The 11,552-nt window shown below is 43.2% G+C and overlaps 1 pseudogene; it reads left to right on the forward strand.

Annotated features, from left to right (window-relative positions):
- Positions 1-9,688: 9,688 nt before the first annotated feature.
- On the forward strand, positions 9,689-9,806 carry LOC126476864 (5S ribosomal RNA; annotated as a pseudogene).
- Positions 9,807-11,552: the final 1,746 nt, after the last annotated feature.

Consider the following 11,552-nt stretch of genomic DNA (forward strand, 5'->3'; position numbering starts at 1 on the left):
ATGCAAGCATATTGCAGAGTCCCGCCACGTGAGCACACATTCAAGAGCAACAGGCGGTACTCTAACCGGTAGCCCCGGTACAGACAAATACCTTAACAGCCAGTATTGATACGCTTTCGGTTGACCCAATAACTGAAATTTCTGTATTAATGATGGACCCTTCAATCCGTGCGTCTGATTCGGAACCGGAAAAAGTGCGAAGCCGCGGCTGTACTTACCAAACACATTCCAGAGAAACCTGAAAAAAAAAACTGTCGGACTGCTTAGCGGACTGCTTGCCGACATCTCAAATACGAGTAGCAACAAGGCCGACTGCCGCGGCGACATCAAAACACGTCAGACGGACACACGAGGCCACGAGCAATACTAATGAGAAAACTGACAACACACCACAGGAATCTGACAGACCAAATCCGCCTGTGCGCTGCCGAACGCCCTAAGAGGAACAAGACTTAAACAATAAATCACAGCGGACCCGTAAAATATTAAAAAAGAGGGGAAAATGTTACATGGACACAACGACCTGAGGCAAGATAAAGTTCCAACACGGACTGCGAGCTATTCAACGAAACATCATCTATATGGGCTTTCGGAGCCTATGGCTCACTATTGTACCCTTGATGACTGCACGACACGGAGCTTTACGCCTCGCGTGGGCCCGTCAACACTGACATTGCACAGTTGATGGCTGGAATGATGTTGCCTGGTCGGACAAGTCTCGTTTCGAATTGTATCGAGCGGATGGACGTGTACGGATACTGAGACATCCTCTTGAACCCATGGACCCTGCATGTCAGCAGAGGACGGTTCAAGCTGGTGGAGGCTATGTAACAGAACACACTCGATTTTAACAGAAGCTTTAAGTATTTCATTGAAGGAACAGACAGAACCCCAACACAGCTTTTTTGAAGTTCTTCCTCTTCTCTTCTGAATGATACTCTAGTTAGATAGCAGATCTGTAATCGTCGTCTTTTTCGCTTAATTCTTGATCTGTATCAATGACATCTTCCTTCCTCCAAAGTCCGACTAACAGTTTTATCAAACATGGGAAAGTTAAAAATGACACATTCGTGCCGAAACATTTTGGGCTATACGGCACAGTACTGAAGAAAATAGGTAGGTAGTTCACAAGGCGCGGTCTAGAAGACTCCAATATCAATCAGTAACATGTGTCAACAATAAAGACAGAATGCGATAACGCAACCGACAGCAAAACGTAGTAGGCTTGGGAATTTAATAAGGGTAGGGGAGTTGGTTCAAATGTCTCTGATCACTATGGGACTTAACATCTGAGGTCATCAGTCCCCTAGAACTTAGAACTAGTTAAACGTAAGGACATCACACACATCCATGCCCGAGGCAGGATTCGAACCTGCGACCGTAACGGTCGCGCGGTTCCAGACTGAAGCGCCTAGAACCGTAGGGGGAATATAGATGGATTCGACGACAAATGGCCTTGGAGAGCGAGTTCGAAAATTTTCGCTGGATCTGAGAGAACACACCTCGTGAGTTAAGAGTTAATTCTTCTGGAGTCACAACTTTCAATGGACAGCACATCATCTGAAAATGTCACAAGACCGCTTATGTTACTGCTGTCTTGTATTTTCTGTAGTATGCGCTCCAGTGCTATATTCAAAAACCACACACTGATCCCTGCTGACAGGCTTTTGTTGTCGTCTTCGTCATTTTCTTTCCGGGGCGTGTTAAAGAAGCACATCGCCCGTGGCAATAACATCTCAGGCAATTACACAGCGCCTCTGGATACGCCAAATCCCTAAGGCAACCAAAGAAAGACAGCCACCACAGGCTATCAAAAGCACCAGCAATATACTCATCGCTGTGGTGTACAGAGAATGAGTATCTGTCGCTAGCGAAATCGCCTTATTAATTGCGACACAATTGAAACATCTTGATCTGTCTTCCGGCTCGGTGGACACGGTTCAGCGTCGGCTTAGGGAGGCGGCGCTACTTGGCAAATGTGCGGCCGTCAAGCAGGCGTCCATGGTGATGAGCAACTCTAGTGCTTAGCGTTTGCCGAGGACAGTGTCACTCATGAGTAGCGGAACGTAATGTTTCCCGGTGAATCGGTATTGACTTCAGCGAATGACGGTCTGGTACCAGTAGAAAGACCGTAACGTGTCAGTTTCGACCCCAAACATATCCACTAGTCATGTTGTGGTGGCCGTGAGTCTGTGGCAGTTGGGGGCTGGACGTGTCCCCGTGGACTCGGAATGTTTCAGAGGATAGATTGTGCCCAGTATACCCTTATTATGAGTAATATTATGGTTCCACCATTTGACAACTGTATCCTGAAGTAGCAGTCTGTTTTCAGCAGGACCAGTCTCGTATACACTTGTCAGCGATGGGGCGATTTGCAGAAGAGAAAGAAATGTGTCAGTTCGTCTCCTTCTATACCAGAATTAAACCCTATAGAAAACGTATGGGCAGAGACAAAACGGAAGTTGCCTTACTCCGCGCCGAGAATCCGTTGCCTCGGGAGATGTGACACAAAATGAGAAATCTATTACCCACTTCATAGTCTTCCTTCCTCGAAGATAGCAGACAGTCATTGAAGTTTAGGACTTTGGGCAGAGGATATTAAGTGTGGTAAACAAGCCACACGATGTGTCTTTTGAGGGACGAAAAATCGCAGCGAGAACAGAGAACTATTCGTTCTATTAATTTGCAATTTAGTACAGATTTAACAAATTAATCGAGTAACGCAAGAAAAGCTACACTAAAGCCAATCACGAACAAAACGTTTTCGTCACGCAGTTACCTATTAGACCGGCAATGCCAACATTTTTTTTTCATCGCTAAAATGAGAAAAAAATTGCAAATAGCGGGACGGCAACCTACTTCCGTTTTTTTTATGCTTTTTTATACATTTTTTTTCCTAGAGACCTGCGACGGAACGTTACTAGCCACAGCCGTTGACCATTCTTTTACTTTATTTTTCATTACTGGAAAGAACGGACACAGCAGCTTCAGGCTGGGTGGACACAGTGGGCAGTGGTGGAATCCCGATGCCCCACCTGTCACTGTGCTGGTCCCTCACATGACACCGGCCCGTTTTCTAATTATTATTTTTTTACTTTTTATTTATTTTTCAGTGTTAATAGGCAAATAATATACCGGGACTCAATACAAAACAATTGTTTTCTTTATCAATAATGAAATGAGAGAATGATCCAGAACAAGGGGAAAAACGTAACATCTTGACGATTAGAAACAAGGTGCTATATATTTGCAAATATAGCAAAGTAACGCGGAAGCCTCTGCCATTTGCAGTGCGCGTTGACCATGCAGGGTGTTTTCGGAAGGGCGTGTAAAACTATAACAGGACATAGTGAACGCTCCTCTTAATAATTTTAGGTAGGGAACGTGGGATCGGAGAAGACAGCTTAAGAAGATACGGAAGTTAACTTGTCTACCGTTTTGTCTAGCATTACTGTTTTCCAGCTCATTTACAACTAACATGCGTACAAGTTGACTCGTGCCGTGCTGCTTACTTGCACGTACATTCTTTATTTCCCGCAAGGAAACAAGGAGGACGAGCCTGATCACTAGCATGTCATGAAGCAGGTTTGTTTACTTTACTTGTCCATAAGGTGGCTCTGTTGTATCGTATTTACACTGTTCAATGGCAAAAGGTGGTACGAATCAACAACTATTCAGTGCTGTTCAGAGACGTGCAGTACAATACGATGGAGCAGAGCCGGTACAGTTTCGCAGAGGTCACTGACAAGAAAATTGTGGACAGGGTAATAAGTTGAAATGCTTTCGCTGCTGAAAGTCTGTACATGGAACGATTTCCTGACAGGCATCATCCATCACGACGAGTGTTTATTTCTCTCGATCGAGGAATGCGGGAGACTGGTTCATTGTAAAGAAGAAACGAGGGACCTGGCTACATGAGTACCACTCGCACACCCGATTTTGAGGAGGAAGTGCTGGAACGCGTTGCAGCCGACTGCGCTACAAATAGTCATCCTATTGCATATAAAATGGACGCTGCACGTACTAGTCGAGCTGTGTGGCGAGTGCTCTACGGACATCAATTATAGCCGTATCACTCACAACGAGACCATGCAATGCTTGTGACTGACTTTGCTCCAAGGGTCGCATTGCGTCAGTGATAGCTCCAACAATGGATTGATCGACCAGATTTCCCACAAAATGTGCTGTTTACTGACGAGGCCTCATTTGATCGTGATGGTATTTCGAACAGCAAGGACAACCATTGGTGGGATGAGGAAAACCTTCACTCTGTAGCAGAGTCACACCATCAGGTACGTTTTGCTGTGAATATCTGGGCCAGCATTGTACGCGATAACCTCATTGGGCCATATCTTCCACCCGTAAGTCTGATATGCCACCTGTACTTCAGTTTCGTGCAAAGAGTTCTGCCTGATTTGCTGGAGAACCAAGGGTACCTTGGCTGTTCGTGAGAGGATGTGGGTACTACATGATGTTGAACCTCCTCACTTCGGTGTGGATGTCCGTGACCCTCTCAGTGCCGTATTTCCTGGTCGCTGGATTGGAAGGGGAGGTCCTATTCCATGGCCTGCGATGTCACCTGAATCCCCTTCATTATATCCTACTGGGATGTCTAACGCCACTCGTGTATGAGACCCCAGTGGAAATGGAATTAGTTGCCGTTAGTTTCAGCACATTTTGTGAGAAACAGTACAAATGGTATGCTGATTGTGTCAGTGATGATATTTGCAGGTAACGGTAACTAATGTAAATGTAAAGGTACAGAGTAATGTGATTTTGTTCACATTATCTCCATAAGCTGGGTTCTCTGACCCCTGGATGCCTGTTTCAAATTGTCCAGTGGAGCATGCTCTAGATGTGTTAACTTTTGCACGCTCTTAGGGAAGCACCCTGCATATCGGCGGAAAACACGGGGGTCGGGATCGTTCTCATTCCCGACTAAACATTGGAGTAATGTCCGAGGAGCCATTCAGTCATATCAGTCCTCGCCCGATGGAAAACGGGAAAATTCGGACACAGAAGCAATTGAACCGAGAAACCAGCTTCACCTGGTCGGGTAAGGAAAGCCAGTGTGCTCGCCTGGAAGAGACAAGCGTGTGTGGTAAGGTATCAGGTCGATGACATGTATCCCAAAGACCAGCGAGACGAAACCCAATGTGACGGAGGCGCGCGTTGGTATGGATCAGGCGGCCAATGAGGCGACTTCCACCGGAAGGATAGGAAGACTAACGTGAAACCGCTCTGTTTCCCAGTTTATCAACGGCGCGGTCGTTTCAGCAGAGGAGAGGGATGATTGTACTCCCCAACGGGAAAGCAGACATCTGTTGGTAAGGAGTGTCACTAATGAAATGTGGGTTCCCAGAAAAGTAGTTATAATATAAAATTACGCATGTGCCGCAATTTAGAACTGATCCGACCATCATCCGTAGAGGAGGTCATACTCGCTGGTGGAAGACACGTAGGTAACTAGCTCTACCACAAGTTAAAACGTAACGCCATATAAACAGTAATTAAGTCTTGAGGTTGAAGTTATTTTGTCCGTGTTTGCTTTGACAATACATATGTTTTAGAATGGGGCCCGCCCTTAGCAAAATAAAGTTTTGCTTCATATCCCAAACATGTTTCATGGCAGTGGGCTTTGATTTTATAGCTGTTAAACATTTTTATATGTAGATATCTAATTTTATTTTCACTTCTGTTTGTACACATGTAAATATTAGTTTTTAAAATCGTAAATATAAGTTTTTGAAGAACACATAAAGCTATGTAATAAACCCCACTGATGATGCTGCAACTTCAGTGAAACATATTTGGGATATTAAAAAAAAATTGTGTTTTGCTAAAGCCGTATTCTTAAAGCAAACACGGACAGAAGAGCTTCAACCTCAGAATGATTATTTCGTCGTCCAGCCAGGCATTTCCGAGAAAGCTCCACAACAAATTCCGGAACACCACAACAAAGTTATATGACTTTGTTCACACATCTGCAAATGAAAGTGGACATTCCGTTTTACCAACCATATGCTAGGACTGTAAACCTGTAAACGATGTTGTGGAGACAAGAATTCCCACCGTATATTCCGTGTGTCCCCAAACGGAAGCAGGGCGGTCTCGAAGAAACCGTCATTATCTTTGGGCGGAAGGTTAAACACTCTGACATTCGTATATTTAACTACGCTTTCGCCATAGTAACCATGCTGTTATTAGTATCGCAAAACGAGTCTGTCAACTTAAAGCCGGTCTGGAAACCTACACAGAAGACATATGATCCATAATCGAGATAAGTCGTGTGAACCTGTTCTCAAATGACGTTGATCGTGTCTACAAGGCTATCATGAATTTCTAACAAACCTGGCTACAGATGCCACGTGGACTTGTCAAAACTAAAGCTTTAAGTGGAATGTTCCTGGGAACCATGGACGACATCGTGGCGCAATAAAACGCCACGTTAAATCTGATTCAGAGGGAAAAACACTGCGAGACAAAACAAAGATACGACGCACACGACACTGAAAGGAAGCAAGGGAGCTCTCGTGGCGCTACGGTACAGGTGGAAACGGGCAGAATCTACACGCCTGAAGTGTTAAGCGGGAATGCTACTGAGCTACGAATACATTACGTTACACCTGCCAACATTTTGATTATTCTCAGCGCTCTTGACTCAACATAATGAAATGAAGTGGCTTTACTGGATCTGCAGTGATACGAATGATGTGGTGTGTTTGAGAAGGTGCATCTTTACGCTAACCGGTGAAAACGTGTTGATCTTTCGACTGCGTTCACATTTACAAGTGTTCTTTACTTTTACGTGCACATCTGTACTCCTCGTAATGGGATTCGGTCCCATGTAGCATGGCAGCAATTTATATTTGCCGGCCGAAGTGGACGTGCGGTTCTAGGCACTGCAGTCTGGAACCGCGAGACCGCTACGGTCGCAGGTTCGAATCCTGCCTCGGGCATGGATGTGTGTGATGTCCTTAGGTTAGTTAGGTTTAACTAGTTCTAAGTTCTAGGGGACTAATGACCTCAGAAGTTGAGTCCCATAGAAATAAAAAAATTGATATTTCATCCATGGCCCTGCATGGTGCTCTCAAGTATAACTCAAGAGCACCGTGCGTCCACATGAGTTGTCTATCATGCGAAAGCGCAACTGCTGCCCACACATGGAACAAGTCTCTATGGACTGTCTGTGTGATGATGAGGTACTGTAGCCATCAAGATGACCAGATTTGTCCCAGATAGAACATGTGTGGTGCCAGTTGAGACATCAGCTCCATCCCAGAGCCAATATTCAGGATATCAACAACTATTTTGAACATTGTATGGCCCAGACCATTTTAGGAAGTGTACAACTGTTTTATGACACCCTTTCCAACCGAATCAATTATATGCCTCCGGATCAGAAGGGGTGCAACGTCATACCGACAAGTGGGCCTAGGCCGCCTAGTTCTCTGTAAGTTTGACTCGATTTTGTAATCAAACGATATCATATACGCTCTGAAGTCCATGAAATATGATTTTCTTTCATACTCTCGTTCTGAATGCTTCACTTCTTTGGTCATGCAGTGTATGTAAAATTTCTGATAAGGCGTAACGGAGGGACTGATATCCCCAATTTTTTCGGGGTTAATAAATCAATAAATAACGAACAAGTGGAATGGGGACAGTATTTATCATTCCACTGCCCCCCCCCCTTTCCCTTCCCTACGCAAAACTTACCTTCATATCAAAGGATCGAATCTGTTGGACACAGAGACTCCTCTTCTTACATCCCGTATTTCCTATAGTGGGTAGTTAAATACGTCACGTTCTTACCGCAACTCTGCAAGATACGGGTCATATTTAAAGTGTAACGATTTTTGCTCATTCATGTAACCAATAGCACGAAGTGTTAACTGAATGTGACTGCCATCTGGATCTGCCTTAAGTAAAATAAGAAAACACTCATCTCTTCGGCGATTACGCTGTTGGCTCTTTTAATGTAAATGGACACCGTAATCTGTTAAAACTTTTGGAAGAAGAGTTTCCTTTGTGTGCTTTATATGTTACACAGGTCTCTGGGAAATAAAGTGTGGTAACAGGTTCTTTGAAGAATTAGAATGTGAATTATTCGCAAAATTTCACAATATACGAGTCGACAAATAATGATCTCGAACAGTTTTAGAAGAAAAAAAATCAGGAAATGGAGTCCTGAGAATCAATGAAATTACAATGAAAATTTTGCTATATTTTGCCGTCTCTCACTGAAAATTCTATGACGACGTTGATTATTTTTCTTAGACTACCTTGGCATCATGCTGTCAAATACTAATTTATGTAAAAGGTAAAAGAAAAGTCGCTAACGTCAGTTTTTCTGAGGATTATATTTGCAACGCGAAAATTACTTTAAGCAAATGTGTATCTTACGACATGTTAAGCAATATTTCTCACATATAAATATCTCCGTTCTTAGAACACGTAGTCGAGAGTTTTGTAATGTGTTTGAATAATTGCAATGTTAAACATATTGACAGACGTGAAGTTCATTTACGGGTTAGCTGACGTCTGCATCTACATCGATACTACGCAAACGACTATGTGTGTGACGGAGCTTCCTGTGAGTAGCACGTCCAGCTCCCCCTTTCCTGTTCCTCTCACGATTGGATCAGCGATAAAACGATCGTTCGTAAGCCTCTGTTTACTGTCGATTTCTCTTAACATACTTTCACGCTCTTTTTTCGAGATATACGTTAACAGGAAGCAATATACTGGATGACTTCTCTAGGACCATAAACTCTCGGAATTTTAACAATAAACCACACCGTGATACATAGCTCGTCTCTAGCAGTGCCTGCCACTGAGTTAGCTGGACACCTCTGTAACTCTTTCATGCTTGCTGAATTAACCTGTAAAGAAACGCGTTGGAAAAAATTTGGAAATTTGCGGTAAGGACTATGTGACCAAACTGCTGAGGTCATCGGTCTCTAGGCTTACACACTAATTGAACTAACTGAAACTAACTTACTCTAAGGACAACACACATCCACGTCCGAGGATTCGAACCTGCGACGGGGGGAGCCGCACGATTCCGCGGCAAGACGCCTCAGAAATGCATAGTCTTTCTTCGGGTCTTATCTGTTTCCTTCATGAATCCTGTCTGGTACAGCTCCCAGACCGACAAGTAACATACAAGCACTTGTCGAACGAGGATTTTTTAAGGTACCTCCTTAGCGGGTGGACTAAACTTCCAGTGAACCTCAGTCTGGCATCTGTCCTGCCTGCCTTCTACGTAGTCGTTGCATTTTAAGTCGTTCCGTACACTTACTACTAGATACTTTATGGATATGACTGATTCCTGCGTGTGTTCCGCTCTCGTGCAGTTATACAGTAAGTGTCTTCCTGCCTATTTATTACAAATTAGATTTGGTTAAGTTGAAGGTCAGCTGCCAATCCGTGTCACGAGCTTCGATCCTCTGCAGAGCTTCCTGCATTTCGGTACAGTTCTGTAGCGTTGCGACTCCTCTCCACAATAACACACTGCTTATTTCTGCTCGGTGTACACCTGGCAGAGCCTCGCACATAAATTGTATGCAGAATTTTCTAGGAGGAGGGACGGAGAGGTAACGTGGGTGACGGGGTGGGGGGATGGAGAAAACGAATTTATCGATTCCTTTCATAACCACATTTGCAGTACTCATATTGCATATTTGGCAACGGCCTTGCCGCAGTGGATACACCGGTTCCCGTCAGATCACCGAAGTTAAGCGCTGTCGGGCATGACCGGTACTTGGATGGGTGACCAACCAGGCCGCCATACACTGTTGCCATTTTTCGGGGTGCACTCATTCTCATGATGCCAATTTAGGAACTACTCGAGCGAATAATAGCGGCTCCGGTCAAAGAAAACCATCATAACGACAGGGAGAGCGGTGTGCTGACCACACGCCCCTCCTATCTGCATACTCAGCCTAGGATGACACGGCGGTCGGATGGTCCCGATGGGCTACTTGTGGCCTGAGGACGGAGCGCATATTGCATATTTAATGCACAGTAAACAACTTTCGGCTTCGTATACATACATACTAGTTACAAGGGAAACTTCCTACTCTTAACAATTTGTATGTAACTACTTTGTGTTTAAACTGCTAAATATTCATGAATGTATCCAAATGCTAAACGTTTCGTCATTTTCAGAACATAAAGAAACTTTCTAAATGAAAACCATTACCTCGTAAAACGTAATTGATGTAAAATTGCATAAAACCTGTTAACAAACCTCAGTTCACTGTAACGTCATTGTAATTCCTTTTATTATAGACTTCATTGTTATTATAATTGATTTCACTTAATTGCACATCATAATGTTAAGGGATCAGTAAAATTATTATCTTGTGAAAAACTTTGAGTTAAGCCACTAAATTCATTAAATTAGGAAAACCGCTGACCTCACTTAAGTTGGACTTGGCAATAGGTACGAATTTTATAGCAGTGGTACAAATTAGAAGCCCATACTACGTAGGCAACTTTCCCTACATAGAACGTATCAAAGTAAATCTCTGATAGTTGGAAATTAGCAGATTTATCCGACACTAGGCAGAGTTATGCCGTGTTTCAAAATCTTCGAAGTTCACTATGGTTTCAGACAAAGATAATGAAAGGGGCAACGCATTTCACTAGCTAAAAATGAAACCAAAATAGCTGAATATCTGTTAAATGAAGTCAGGATAATTATAGTACCAAGAAATCTTTATAATTTACAGTGTTCAAGACAATTTCAAAGAAACGTAGAGAAACTCAAACAAGCCCAACAGCGATCTTGGCGCATAAATCATAGTAAAAATATGTTCCGGCATGTTACTCCGAAATAATAAGTGTATCATACTGCAGGACAGCCTCGCGCTAGGAACAGCTATTACTGCCGATTCAACGAGCTTTCAATATCCAATGCAGGCAGCCAGCAAGGCAACTGTCTCTCGCGGATTGAACAGTGGGGATCCAAAAGGTGGTATCTTTTTTTTTTCTATCAGCCTAATACTAGCCCAGTACCTGGTCAAGATGGCTTGGAACCATGATGCATCCACGATGTAAGAAACACATCCTGGCTCTTTTAAAGAGGTCATCTGTCGAGTAGTTATTCATGAACAAACATAAAAAGTACACAATGAATTAATAATATTTATACATATTTAGGAAGTAATGTAAATGGTATGGATATAGTATTAACGCTCGTATTCCCAGGGAATCACGAAGAAGTATTACACGCTTTGACAAGCCCTACAATATATTTTAAATGTAAATGGGTAGTCAACCTGCACAACAGATGACGTGAAATAATTTTTAAAAAATGAGTTAAAATTTCAGTTGCAGTTTCGATGGTCGGAAAAAATCTGAGGAAGGACCTAATCAAGGCGTTAATAACCCCTCGCAAATTTTTGTTGCACTAGAGATGAAAATAAGAAATGCAAAAAAAAAATTTGCAGATGATGTCTATCTTTCCTGTCACCATTCCTTGCTTATTGCTGCAAAATGTTGCGCTAGCAAAACTACTTCCATCGTATTCTCTGTGGACATTA

Source organism: Schistocerca serialis, chromosome 4 (genome assembly GCF_023864345.2).
Source record: "Schistocerca serialis cubense isolate TAMUIC-IGC-003099 chromosome 4, iqSchSeri2.2, whole genome shotgun sequence".
NCBI classification, from domain to species: domain Eukaryota; kingdom Metazoa; phylum Arthropoda; class Insecta; order Orthoptera; family Acrididae; genus Schistocerca; species Schistocerca serialis.